Source organism: Aotus nancymaae, unplaced genomic scaffold (genome assembly GCF_030222135.1).
Source record: "Aotus nancymaae isolate 86718 unplaced genomic scaffold, 86718_ANA_hifiasm-v0.15.2.pri h1tg000006l, whole genome shotgun sequence".
Classification (NCBI taxonomy): domain Eukaryota; kingdom Metazoa; phylum Chordata; class Mammalia; order Primates; family Aotidae; genus Aotus; species Aotus nancymaae.
The window spans coordinates 52513373-52528280 of record NW_026988417.1 but is presented as its reverse complement, the minus strand read 5'-3'; the positions used below and the strand labels follow the sequence as shown (position 1 = coordinate 52528280).

The following is a 14908-nucleotide window of genomic DNA, read 5'->3' as shown; positions in this document are numbered from 1 at the left end:
TGTACAATTTTATGGAATTCTTTTGAAGAGAGTAGGAAGAGTTTTTATATGGCATGACACTTGTGAAAACATCTTTAAAATCTTTTTATTATATATTTCTTCTGAGTTTCACAGAACACAGCTAGTAGATGCATACAAAATTTTGTCCTTCTTTTCCTCCCTTCAATCCCAGCTCTCTGCTTTGGGATCTGTTCTTTTCTTCCAACTGCTCTGGGCTCTTTTAACTAAAAATTAGTTCAGTCTTTCTGTCCTTTCAGTTCTGCCACCTCTTATTTTCTCAATTAACACAGCAAAACACTAGATCTTGTCCTCCTTCAACAGGGAGGGGAATGGGAAAACGTGTGATTACTTATACATTCATACTTTTTAATGTTACAGACTCTATCATATCTGTACTTTCCAAATCTTTTTAATGAATATGTATAACATGATAATTAAAAAGGCATATTTCCTTTTTTTTGATCAAACACAGAAGGTCTTTAAAATGTACCTTAAAAGACTGTACTTCCAAGGATCATTTCTGTAGTGCATTATTAGAGAACCTTCTATGAAACAGTAGAGCATTGAAGAAGGACAAAAACCATATGATCATCTTAATAGAGGCAGAAAAAAGCATTTGATAACATTTAAAATCTCTTCATAATAAAAACTCTCAACAAACTAAGCGTGGAAGGAACATATCTCAACATAATAAAGGCCAAAAATGACAAACCCACCAACAACATTAGTCTGTTCTCATGCAGACTAACATGGGACTATATTAAATTACTCAGTCTTGGGTAATTTATAAAGAAAAGGAGGTTTAATGGACTCACAATACCACATGGCTGGGGAGGCCTCACACCATGGTGGAAGGTGAAGGAGGAGCAAAGGTATGTCTTACATGGCGGCAGGCAAGAAAGTGTATAAAGTTCAGGGGAACTGCTCTTTATAAAACCATCAGATCTCATGAAACTTATTCACTATCACACAAACAGCATGGGAAAACCTGCCTCCATGGTTCAATTACCTCCCACAAGGTCCCTCCCACAACATGTAGAGATTATGGGAGCTATAATTCAAGATGAGATTTAGGTGGGGACACAGCCAAACCACATGACCCACTTCCACCACTCCTATTCACCACAGTACTGGAAGTCCTAGCCAGTGAAGTCCAGCAATAGAAAAAAATTAAGGGCATTCAAATTTGAAAAGAGGAACTCAAATTATCCCTCTTTGCAGATGACATGATCAGATATCTAGAAAAACCTAGAAACTCCATCAAAAGCTCTTATATCTGATAAATAAATCCAGTAGTTTCAGGATACAAAATCAATATATAAAAGTCATTAGCCTTTCTATACACCAGTAATGATCTAGCTGAGAAGAAAATCAAGAAACATAGGTACCAAAAAAAATACTTAGGAATAAATTTACATAGCTACCAAAAAAATACTTAGGAATAAATTTAACCAAGGAGGTTGAAGACCTCCACAAAGAAAACCACATAACACTGGTGAAATAAATTGAAGAAGACACAAATAGAGACACCCAATGCTCATGGACTTTAAAAATTAATATTATTAAAATAAACATGCTCCCCAAAGCAATATACAAATTCAATGCAATCTCTGTGAAAATATCAAAGTCATTTTTCATAGAAATAGAAAACATGATCCTATAATTTATGTGGAACCAAAAGAAATTTATGTGGAGCCCAAATAACCAAAGCAATCCTGAGCAAAAAGAACAAAACTAGAAGCATTACACTACCTGACCTCAAAATAGACCATCACAAGGCTATAGAAACCAAAACAGCAAGATCTTGGCATAAAAACAGACACATAGAACAATGGAACAGAATAGAGAACCAAAACTTAAAAATTAAAAAAAAAATTGAAATTAAGAGAGATTAAAGATTTAAATGTAAGACTCAAAACTACAAAATTACTAGAAGAAAACATAGAGGAAATACTTCAGGACTTTGGTCAAGGCAAAGATTTTATGGCTAAAACCTCAAAAGCACAGGCAACAGAAACAAAATAGACAAATAGGACTGTATTAAACTAAAAAGCTCCTGCACAGCAAAAGAAACAATCAACAGAGTAAAGGGACAACTTGTTGAATGGAAGAAAATATTTATTTGCAAACTATTCATCTGACAAGGGATTAATATCCAGGATACACAAGGAACTCAAAAACTCAACAGTAATATATAAAATATATATATTATATATTTTTAAATATCTTTTTATAATGTAAATAATATTAATATAATATAAATAATATAAATATATATTTTATAATATAAATTATATATATAAATTATATATTATTTATATTATTAAAAAATATATAAAATATATAAAACTCAATAGCAATATATAAAAAATAATAATAATAATTCCATTAAAAAGTGTGCACAGAACATGAATAGACATTTTGTAAAAGAAAACCTACAAATGGCCAATAGATATATGAAAAAATGCTCAACATCACTAATAATCAGAGAAATGCAAATTAAAACCACAATGAGATGCCAAAATGTCTTCATTAAAAAGACATAAAATAACAGATGCTGGTAAGGCTGCAGATAAAAGGGGATGTTTATAGATTGTTGGTGGGAATGTAAATTAGTCCCACCACTATGGAAAATAGCATGAAGATTATCAAAAAAACAAAAATAGAACTACCATTTGATCCAGCAATCCCACCATTGGGTATTTATCCAAAGGAAAAGAAATCAGCATATCAAAATTATACCTGTGCCTGCATGTTTATTCCAGCATTAGTCTCAATAGCAAAGATATGGAATCACCTACGTGGATGAATGGATAAAGAAAATGTGATGTAGACTGCTCTGCCTATGGGGTAGCCATTCTTTTATTCCTTTACTTTCTTAATAAACTTGCTTTCACTTTACTCTGTGAACTCACCCAGAATTCTTTCCTGCATGATGCCCAAGAACCCTCTCTTGCAGTCTGGACTGGGACCCCTTTCCAGTAACATCCTCCTGGCAAACAATGAAGGCATTATACTGAGAAGACCCCCAACTCAAAGGAAATGGACTGCAGCACCAATTGGCTGACTTTGGGTAAGAGGTGGGGTACATTTCACCAGGGTAAATGATGGGTTAGAGGTCCAATTTAGGAGGGTTAGACAGTGAGGGGTAAAGCCCTCTCTTAATAAAAGGCAAGGACACTTGACCAAACTTGGATTCAAGGCCCAACTTAGGAAGGTTAGAGTCCATCCTAAGATTTAGGGAGTTAAAGGCCCCCTGTAAGTAAAGTCAGTTAAAATGGGCATTATGAGATATTAACCACTATTCTCTTTGGAGTAATCTGCCTTACACTCTTTGCTGATGGCTATGGGTGACAGAATTCAGCAAGTACAGGATCACAGGTCATGGGGAGCTTTTCTCTCCCCAAAGGAAGAAGCTGAGAGCTTATGGGACTGCTGGAAAAGATACCTTTGTGACTGACAAGCAGCTGCCTGAACTTTTGATTCACTGTCACTGCAATGGGTGACAGTGGGTCTTTCTCTGGCCTCCCTGAGCTCCTCGCCTTCCTCACCACACCACAGGCAAAGCTTTCTCTCTCTCTTTCTCTCCTTTCCTTTTCCTATCTTTTCTGTTACTCAAGGAGACTGCCTGCTCTTCCATCTTGCCCAGAGGCCACATGCTGAAACTCCTGGTTGGAAGTCATTCCACCCCACTTTAAGTGGATTAAAGATAACAGGGCCCAACCAGGGGCAAGTTTGAGCTTTATCAGTTCAATATTGGGTGCTAAACAGAGTGGCTAATATCTGTGTTTTGTCACACATATTTTGCTCTGGCCAGAATGGAAAATGTGAATCTGGTTAACCCATGTAACCACTTGGGTGGCATCTTGCAAAACTGATAGGCTTTTGCCTATGGTTCCATGAAACAGAAAAAGATGATTTTCCTTTGTGCTATGGCTTAGCGCCCAGGGCTATGGTGTGGCAAAAAGGGTCACTACAGGTGCTCAGGAAAAGGGAACCCAGAAATCTAGCATGCTAGCAAAAGGGTAAGAATTTCTGATCTATCAGGCTTCTGGCTTCTCTCTCTGTGCAAACTGGTTGAATGAATGGTAAACAAATCACTGTTCATCTCCTCTGCAAGGTTTTGAATAATGGGAAAAATAATCTGTGAGGCTAGCGTTAGGCTGTAACAAATCTGGTAGACTTTATGCTATGAATTTGTCTTGTAACTTTCTGTCATAAAGAGGGGTACCTTAGGAAAGAAAATAGTCCTAGGACCCCATAAGTCCACTGTTCAAGCCATCACAGCAAACTAGTCAGTTGCCATTTTTGCTTCCCTGAAACAAACAAACAACAACAAAAGAAACTAGACGATGTTTCCCTCTCATCTTGTTTTATGTCCTTGGGAGCTTGTCCTTGTAACCATGTGGCAGTACTTGCTCTTGGTCTCCACCAAAATTCAGAGACAGAAATTTTGGAGTTCATGCCATAGTTAGCTCTAAAAAATTCTCTTGAGCAGTTAAAAGCCTTTGCAAGCTCAAAATTGGCTGCTTCTAGGGTCCTTCTGAAAAGGGCAGTGGAAACTGCCCAATGCTACAGTTTAGGAGCTAAGGCTTTGTCTTTTCACAATGGCTGCCCAGGTTCCATTTTCAGCCTAGGGAATGAGTACTTTCTGGTTGATATTTGTGTGATCTTTGCCATTTGCTGATTCTCTTCCCCTCCATGTACAACTTCTGAGTTCCCATCTTGGGTTTTCCTTTCTCTGAGCACCTGGGAGGTTACATTGGGTAAAGTTCAAAAGCCAGAAATACTTGCTGTTTATTCTGTTTACGGTCTGGTAATAAGAAATTTGGTTAAAAGTCAGCTAAATTAAAAGCAATATTTATGCTATACATATAAAGGCCTTTATGGTTTTTTCTCTTACTGGATCTTATTTTTCTGAAGAAAAAGTTTTTCTCTTCTCAAGTGTCTAAGTTGAATGTTTTTCTCCATTTTTTCTTCTTGCCACTCTTGATGTACACATGAGAGAAATTATCCTAAGATAATTTCTAGCAGTTTGGAACTCCTTGGGAAAAACAGAAGAGGCACTACAGATCCTGGTTGGGGTAAAAACTCCATTTTCCTCATGAAACCCCAAGAATTGAAAGTGGATAGATTCCTCTAAAAATCTAAGGCTCTGTTCTGTTTTGCATTGCATTATCTGACATTTTCAGTTTTGGGGGGTATTAGAAATCACTTCATATTATGAAAGAGCTTTGGTATATAATAAGTGGGTAGGAAATATACTTTTGAGGATGGCTAATATTTATAGCAGTTATCAGGGGTTACTCAGCTCTTGGCCACCTGGAAAGTATGGAAATATCCCCCTTTCTCTCTTAAACAAAATTTTCATGCAATATTAAAAATAATGAAAGATTTTTGTTTGCCTTTTAAATAAACCATAGGAAAAAGAAAGGAAAGAAAAGAGACAGATTGTTTGGAAAGCTAAGTCTTTTCTCTACTAATAAGTAAAGGTTTTTGCTTTTTTAAAATTGTCGAGTTATCATTTTGACTAAATGAATGACTTATGGTGACCTAAATTTTATTTTATAGTACCAAAGGTATAGTATCTTCTAAACCTTTGATATTTGACAAACTTTCCAAAATCAAATTGTAAATTATGTCTTTTTCTGACCAAATTAATAATCTTTTAGATATTAGGTCCCCAAAAGTCCAAAAATGACTTATTATATTTGGCTTATTGGATACAAAATCATACAGGAAGCACTGTCAAATATAAAATGGTATTTGGCTTTCTTTGGGGTATATTTGTATAAATATGTTATTGGTATATGTTCCAAATTATGGGAAACTCCCATAATTCTGACTTAGTGTACATTATTTACAATCATAATTCTTATGTAAAGTTGTATACCACAGAAGTAACCAAAATTCCTAGTCAATTGTGCCTTTAATAGTATCTGCCCTAAGACATTGTCATCCACAGACAATTGTTGTCTTTATGATCCTCTTTAGAAGGCAGTTTTATAATCAGCTACAGGACTTTGACAGGTGCTCTTCAATGCAGGTTTCTGGTAACTTTGCAGATTGTGAGAAAAGACTTTCAGGACTCTCATTAAAAGCTGAAATGTTCATGAATATCAAGCAGAACAGGGGTTAATTGCATGAACTGAACTAATAGAAGACTGAAATAATCCCTTTATGATTTTTTGCTTAAAATGTTACTGATCCTTTGTTCTGTTTTTCAGAGTCAATAAAACTTTTCTTTTAAGCTATTTACAGTTTTTAACAATTGAGTAAAGTATACTTCTATAAAAAAAGTTTGAAGCATATTTGCTTCTCTCTACCTGATTTCTCCAGAATCTGGAAACTATTTGTAAAGTATTCTTTTATTTTTTTGTTTCTTGAGACAGAGTCTTGCTCTGTCACCCAGGCTGGAGTGCAGTGGTACAATCTTAGCTCACTACAATCTCTGCCTCCTGGGTTCAAGCCATTCTCCTGCCTCAGCCTCCCGAGTAGCTAGTATTACAGGGGCCCACCACCACACTCAGTTAATTTTTGTACCTTTAGTAGAGACAGAGTTTCACCATGTTGGCCAGGCTGGTCTTGAATTCCTGACATCAAGTGATCTGCCCACCTCAGCCTCCCAAAGTGTTCAGATTACAGGCATAAGCCACCATGCCTGGCCTATTTTTAAGTATTCTTAATGTATGGCAATATCATTATTTGCATAAGTGCAATAAGGATCTGTTTTCTTTTGCAACAGGACACAATTGGAAACCCTGGTTATTTTATCAAGGCTTTTACTGGGATGGTATGCTTTCACGTACAAACAGACTCCTTTAAGGAATCAAAGTTGACTTATAGAGCCAATAAAAGCCCCTTGGGAAAACTGGTCTCATTCTTTGTCTACACAGTCCTGCACAGGGTTCCTGACATGTGGTAAGTAAAGTATGTCACTTCCTGACAAGCCTAGGCACCCCGAGTTGTCTTGAGACCTCAAGAGGATCTGAATGTATTCAACTCACATAGGTATTTAATAGCACAAAGGCATGGCTGGGCTCAAGGCTTTTAAAAAAAGTCTCATCTGAGATTCCTTATGGAACAGAGTTCCATTAAGGCCAATTTAAAAAGCCTATATGAAAAATGATTATTCTTCCTACACTTTATATAAATAATCAGGCTAAGACAAAAGCTTATTTTGCAAACAATTCAGTCCTATCACGATTTGTTTTTAATAAAAATGAGAACTATTATGTTTCTAAAACCATGGTACACTTGTTATTAGGTTCTAGTCTCATCAGCTGTTTTTAAGTTTTTCCCTGCAATTTAGACTAACCCTGATTATTCTTCTGAATCAACCAGTGATCTCTGGCTGCAGCTCAGAAGAAACAAAAGGGATGGGTGGTGTAAAAATCTGGATCAGTATTCTGATTCTGGCACATATTGGAACTGGTTAGCAATTCCATATCAGCTTGGTTCCAACAATTGCCTAGTTAATGGAAAGCTATTTAGTTTACTCGGGATAATTTTACTTACTTTGCTTTACTATTGTGGCATATATTGCTATTGTAACTCTGTAGAAACATAGGATAAGCTTACTCAACATTTTATTAAGTTGAACACTTATTAATCTTGTAGATATCACCTTTTGTTGGAACTCAGAGTTATGACTGAACCTCAGCATATTGACATTTTCTAACTGAGCTCTTCTCTGTCCTAGAAACAAATATCCTAATAGTTACACAGCAATACTATTGCCCCTATTTAGCCTGAAGAAGTTACAGAAGATGAATCTTCATCACTCTACAACCCTTAGGATTGAGAGTTCCCTTGTAAAAGGGAGGGGTGAAATATGTTAGAGGCAGTTGAACAGAAGTGACTCCATCTTGAATAGGGGCTGGGTAAAAAAAAAAGACTAAGACCTGCTGAGCTGCATTCCTAGGAGGTTAGGCATTAGTCACAGATGAGATAAGAGGCAGACAGGACTGGTATCACAGGATACAGGTTACAACAACCCTGCTGATAAAATAGGATGTGGTAAAGAAGCTGGCTAAAACCCACCAAAACCAAGACAGTGATGACAGTGACCTCTGGTCATTCTCACTCTTCATTATATGCTTTTCTGTTTTTTTGAGACAGAGTCTCATTGTGTTGCCTAGGCTGAAGTGCAGTGGTATGATCTCAGCTCACTGCAGCTTCCACCTCCTGAGTTCAAGCAATTCTCTTGCCTCAGCCAAGTAGCTGGGAATACAGTTGCATACCACCATGCCTGGATAATTTTTATATTTTTAATAGAAGCAGAGTTTCTCCATGTTGACAAGGCTGTTCTTGAACTCCTGGCCTCAAGGAATCTACTCACCTGGGCTTCCCAATGTGCTGGAATTACAGGTATGAGCCAGTGCATCCCACTATTAGATGCTTATTATAATGCATTAGCATGCTAAAAATACACTCCCACCAGCACCACAATTTACCAATGCAATAGCAATGTCCAGAAGTTACTGTATATAGTCTTTAAAAAAAAAAAAAAAAGGAGGACCCCTCTGTTCCAGGAAATCTCCACCTTTTTCCTTGAAAATTCATAAATAATCCACCCCTTGTTTAGCATCTAATCAAGGAAATATACTCAGTCGAGTAGCCCATGCTATTGCTCTGCCTATGGGGTAGCCATTCTTTTATTTCTTTACTTTCTTAATAAACTTGCTTTCATTTTTAAAATAAAGGAAGTGTGGTATACATACACAAAGGAGTTCCATTCAGCCATAAAAAGAATGAAATCATGTCATTTGCAGCAACAGGGATGGAAGTGGAGGTCATTATGTTAAGTGAAATAAGCCAGGCACAGAAAGACAAATATCGCATGTTCTCACTCACACCTGGGAGCTAAAAAAGTTGATCTCATGGAAGTAGAGAGTAGAATGATAGATACCAGAGACTCAGAAGATCATGTGGGGATGGGTAGGGATAAAGAGAGTTTAGCTAATGGGTACAAACTTACAGTTAGATAGAAGTTATAAGTTCTAATATTTGACAGCAAAGTGAAGCAATTGTAGTTAGCAACAAGATGTTGTATATTTCAAAATATCTGGAACAGAGAACTTGAAATATTACCAGCACATAGAAATGATAAATACTGGCCAGGCGCAGTGGTTCACACCTATAACCCCAGCACTTTGGGAGGCCAAGCTGGGCAGATCACTTGAAGCCAGTAGTTCGAGATCAGCCCAGCCAACATGGCAAAATCCCATCTCTACTAAAAATACAAAAATTAGCCAAGCATGGTGGCACACACCTGTAATCCCAGTTGCTTAGGAGGCTGAGGCACAAGAATCTCTTGAACCTGAGAGGTGGAAGTTGCAGTGAGCTGAGATCCTGCCACTGCACTCTAGCCTCCTTCTCAAAAAAAAGAAAGAAATGATAAATACTCAAGGTGATGGATACACCAAATACCCAGACTTATCATTACACGTTCTATGCATGTAACAAAATATCACCCCATAAATGTGTGAAATATTAGGTATCCATTAAATTTTTTAAATGTACCTTAAAATAGTGGTGCTTAGATTTGAGAATTTTACCCAAAAAGTACTATTTTAATAAAAATCTTGAGGACTAACATAGGACTAGTAATTTTCTATTTTGCCAAAAAAAATTAATTTTTAAAAATCTGCTATTCTCATCATTTCATTAAAAAAGAACGTTATGACAACCAAAAAATAGAGCAGACATCTCATAACAAAAAAAAGTCTTAAATAGAACAATTTGGCTTTGCAAAAACTCACTAAATTGTGCCTTTTTTCCACCACTCTTCAGATAGTAGTGTGAATTTCATCGGGGACCAGCTCTGCTCTCAGCACTAGCTTTGGGAGACACCAGCTTAAGGGTGGTGGAAAAGACAGGAATGGAGTGAGGGTAGACTGGTGAAGACAGAGAAAGAAATAAAGATTAGGAGTCATCAGACAATGATTCAGTAGAGCAGTAGTTTCCAAGCTGCTTCACAGAAGATACTCAAAGGCAGCTAGCAAGGGGTGGGAAGAAGATCAGATGAGGCTGTGGGTCTCCAGCTTCCCACTTCACCCAGAGAGGCCTTACTCTTATTTGATGTATATTGGCATGCCACCCAATCAGGCTCACTGAGGCACATGGGTTCTCTGGGCTGGTTTATGGTTTGTGCCAATTCTTCAAATATTGACTCAACCTATTTTTAGTGAGAGTAGGGAGAAACCAACTAACTTCACTTGAAAAAACACTATATGCCTCCTTCTTTTTTTTTTTTTCTTTTTTTTTGGGGGAGGTTGGGAGGAAGGAGTCCCACTCTGTTGCCGAGGCTGGAGTGCAATGGCGCGACCTAGGCTCACTGCTACCTCCAACTCCCAGGTTCAAGCGATTCTCTTGCCTCAGCCTCCCAAAGAGCTGGGATTACAGGCAACCACCACCGTGCCTGGCTAATTTTTTTATATTTTTGGTAGAGACAGGGTTTTGCCATGTTGGCCAGGCTGGTATCTCATTCCTGACCTCAGGTGATCCACCCCCCTTGGCCTCCCAAAGTACTGGGATTACAGGCGTAAGCAACTATGCCCAGCCACCTCCTTCTTTATGTTCAGAACAAGAGACAATTACATACATTTATCATTAACATAATATTTTGACTTATTTGCAATTGTCTTTCATTTCACTGATTTTCCATTATTCCTAGCTACAAAGCACTGTTCCCAGTCCCTCAGAGTCACTGGGAATAGAAGCTGCTAAATGGCTTTTTCAGGGTGATTTTACTGCGTTTTGTTTTATCTTTCTTGTTAACAAAACATTCTCTTTTCTGAAATATGTGTTATTATTTAGGATGTGTGAGATTTTTCCAAACCAGATACATTTTTGGGAGGCATTAAGAGATTAAAGTGCATATGAAGAGTAAATCACTTTTTCTCAGTAAGTGAGAATAAGTGGTGCGTTGCTGTGTTTCAGAATTTCAGCTGATTGCAGCTGCCAACTTCAGGCCTCTGTCAGCTGCCTTGCTAGGGTTGGTTGGGGTCAAATGAACTGCATGCATGCCGGAGTCATCAAAACATTCAGATCAAATTGGCCACCACCATCAAAGAGTGTTTTGCCTTTGTTTTCATTTTCACCTGAAGGGCTGTACTTCATTAGGACCGAAAACAATATACATTTTGATGCTTTTGAAAATAATAGCAGGTGGAAATCCAAGTTTTAAAAGTGCCATATTTCTGATTTATTCCAGCATTCTTTTTAGTTGCTTCCTAGGAAGAAGCTCAGTTGATCTGCTTTTTAATCCAGATCTGTAAAATTCACTTGAATAAAGGGTTTGGCTTTTCAGTAAAGTTTTAAAACCACAAAAGAACAGGAAGGCACATCAGGGTACACTGGAGGGTTACAATAGTTAGTTGTAAAATGAAAAGTATTTTGAAAGTCTCATGTAGTTGTTAACTACCAACCTGAATTCTTGATGAGAATATTAACCAGACCAAACTGCTATCATCCAATGCTTAACTGTCAATGGTTTGCTTTGGACTCCTGCCAAACATGGGAAGGAAACGGGGCAAATGAAGGGAAGGAAGACACCGGCTGATGGCTACCAGTACATCCTTTCTCTATCCCAAGGCAAATCAGACAGATGAGGTTCACCCACCCACCTCCACCTTTTCTCCCTTATAATGGTTCAACCCTCAATGGTTCTGTAGGGAGCCCTACAGAAAATATGTGCAACAGCAGCAGTCTTCCTCTTCCCTGCACAAGTCTGCACCCATTTTTGTGCTGATGCTGACAGTTCATTTGGTATACAGAAAGGACAAACACAGAGAGAGAAAATAAAGCCCAACTTCCTCTCCAATAACCTGAGAAACCCAGCCGCATTGGCCCACTGGCAGCACATGCACATGGATGGGAGATCTGGTCCAGGAGGACTTGGCACTCCCTGGAGCTGCCCTCTGAAGCTCATCCAATAATCTACCCCATTGAATGCAGGAGGTGTGGAGATAATGACTATTTCCTGAATATCGTGCTGTTTAAACAGCCCTGCTGTGGTGTTTGGAGGAATTCAGGATGTTTTTTCATCCCAGGTGCTGTTGGAGCTGCCTAGCTAAACTAAACACCCCACACAGACACTGAGAACAGGTGGTGTATGGCCAGATTGCTGGCAGTCAGGATGATGGTTGTTTTTCTTGTTCCAGCAGTTGGCAGAGGAATGCAAGCTTCAGTACAATCAGTAGCTTTCCATCCTCGAAAAAGGAATGTGTTTTCCCTGACACCAGTGCATAAAGACACTCTACACTGCTCAAAAGCCCTTTCTGAGACAGAATAAAGTCCAGAACCACAGACTATCATTCAGATCTTCCTCAATTTATCCCTGTTTTTAAGCACTTTGGCATGCAAGCTGCAAGATCCACTTAGGCTAACTCAAGAGAGGGTGTGTGTGTGTGTTAGAGATGTTACTAAAAGAATGCAAGGGAGGAAATGACTCAAAGGAACCAAAACTTAACCAGGAATCACCTGTGACTCCCTAAATCTCTGAGGGACCACATAGCTCCTCCCATCTCTATTTCCCTCATGGGCAACACACACCCTAGTCAACTATCTTCCTAATTTTTATCTTGGCCTCCATATCTACTAACCACTGTTACCTTCTTTCAAGGGTCTTCTCTGACCTCCCCCAAACCCCACCATTTGATGACATCTGTTTCTCCCAATACTCTGTCAAATGACCCTGTTTCATTCATTGCCTTTGTTATGACCTGACATTTTATTTATTTACTTATTCATTTACTTTTTTCCATTTAAACCTAATCTCTGTGAAAGAAGGACTTTGCCTTGTACATCCCTGTATCAATAGGCCCTAGAACAGCACGAAGCAGATAATCAGCACTTAGTGCATGCATGATGGTTCACACTCAGGGTCCTCTACTATGAAATTTCTACATTTGTTGGTTCAAATCCTCATGTGAGATCATCTGATTGGTTCTCTAGCCAGCTAGATGATCTCCCCTGGGCATCTGAAACATCAAATATAGAAATTGAACCAAAACTGAATGCTAAATCCAAAAGCATTCTAGAACCAAATATAGAAATTGGGCCAAGGGTGAATGCTAGAACAATACAGCTAGAACCAGTTCTTTTAGTTCTAGTATTCGCCCTTGGTCCAATCTGCCTTGTCAAGGAGGAAGAGTCAGAGGCTCCCCTTTCCAAAGGTTATGGGAGGTACTGAGTCTCCAGAGATCTATGGGAGCAGAACTAAAACACGCCTAAGAGAAGACTCGCCAGCCTTTGCAGAGTTACCTCCCACAAGTATGTGTGCAACACATCATTACCCCATTCCTGTGGGCTACTCAAAACCCCTGGCTCTGACAGGCACTCACACTTTTGTTAAGTCACCCTGTCTTCCCTGCTTCAGACCTTGTCTTAAACTGTTCCCCCTTTTCCAGAAGGTCTCATCCCAAACAGCCCAAACTCACTATCACTCTATAGACGTTATAGCCTTATTTCAGAATTCATATGCTATGATTTTATCTCATTCCCAGATTCTGTCATTCTAAATTAACCACTCCTTTTTCTCAAAGTCAGAAACACTTTGGTTCAACCTCTGCTAAGGACTTGCACCAGGATTCTTTGCAAGAGAAAGGTAAGAATCAGATAATAAAATGCCACCTGAATATCCTTAGTGGGGATAACCCGAGATTTATTTACAATAGCATGGGGCCAGAGCCTGACACCTATAATTCAATGATCTCCACCTGGCCCCACCCTTGACACACGGGGAGTATTACAATTCAAGGTGAGATCTGGGGGGAGACCATTCACTATACTTGACCCTCTTGCCTCCCAAAACCAACTGATATCTAAATACAATGAGGGCTGGCACCTGGCTCATGCCTATAGTCCCCATACTTTGGAACGCCGAGGTCACTTGAGACTAGGAGTTCAAGACCAGCCTGGGCAACATAGAGAGACACTCAGCTCTGCAAAAAAATTAAAAATTAGCCAAGCATCCTGGTGCATATCTGTAGTCCCAGCTACTTGGGAGGCTGATGTGGGAGGATCGCCTCAGCCCAGGAGTTCAAGGCTGCAGTGAGTTATGATGGCACCACTGCACTCAGCCTGGGCAACAGAGTGAGACCCTGTCTCTCTTTATTAAAACAAAAATGTAGTGATGTATTAGACCACTTCACACTGCTATAAAGAACTACCTGAGACTGGGTAATCTATAAAGAAAAGAGGTTAAATTGACTCACAGTTCCTCAGGCTTAACAGGAAGTTTCCTGACTGGGACACCTCAGGAGACTTACAATCATAGCAGAAGAAGAAGCAAGTACCTTCACATGGTGGTAGGGGAGAGAGAGAAAGCATAAGGGTAATTGCCACGTACTTTTATACCATCAGCTTGTGAGAACTCACTATCACAAGAATAGCATTGGGGAGATCCATGATCCAGCCACCTCCCACAAGGCCCCTCCTCCAACACCAGGGATCACAACTCAAGATGAAATTTGGGTGGGGACACAGAGCGAAATCATATCAAATGGTATGAAGCCAAGAGCTTTCAAAGTCCAGCCTGACTTAAGCCAAGTTTGTGTAGATAAACATTTACAGTTGTTGCCTGAACCACTGTAGAAGAGAAGATAGCAAATTTTAATCATAGTAATTATTTAATGACTTAATTTAGACTTGTGGAAATGTTGATGAGCGTAGGTCCCTATTTTAAAATACAAGATTGGGGAGGAAATTCCCACATGGGGATCAACAGACTAAATTAAGGCAAACTCTTGCCAGACAAACAAAAAAAAATACATATGATAACAAAAATATATGCAGGACCCTAATTAATGAACTGACCTATTGATTTTTTTCAGCTGTGAAAATTAGCTAGCACTGGTAATTATCCTGGATAATAGGAGTCGGCCTATTAAACCACAGCCCA

At 38.8% G+C, this 14908-nt stretch overlaps 1 pseudogene; it reads left to right on the top strand.

Moving 5' to 3' along the window:
• Window positions 1-495: 495 nt before the first annotated feature.
• Window positions 496-588, top strand: LOC135272219 (small nucleolar RNA U3; annotated as a pseudogene).
• The last annotated feature ends 14320 nt before the right edge of the window (window positions 589-14908 follow it).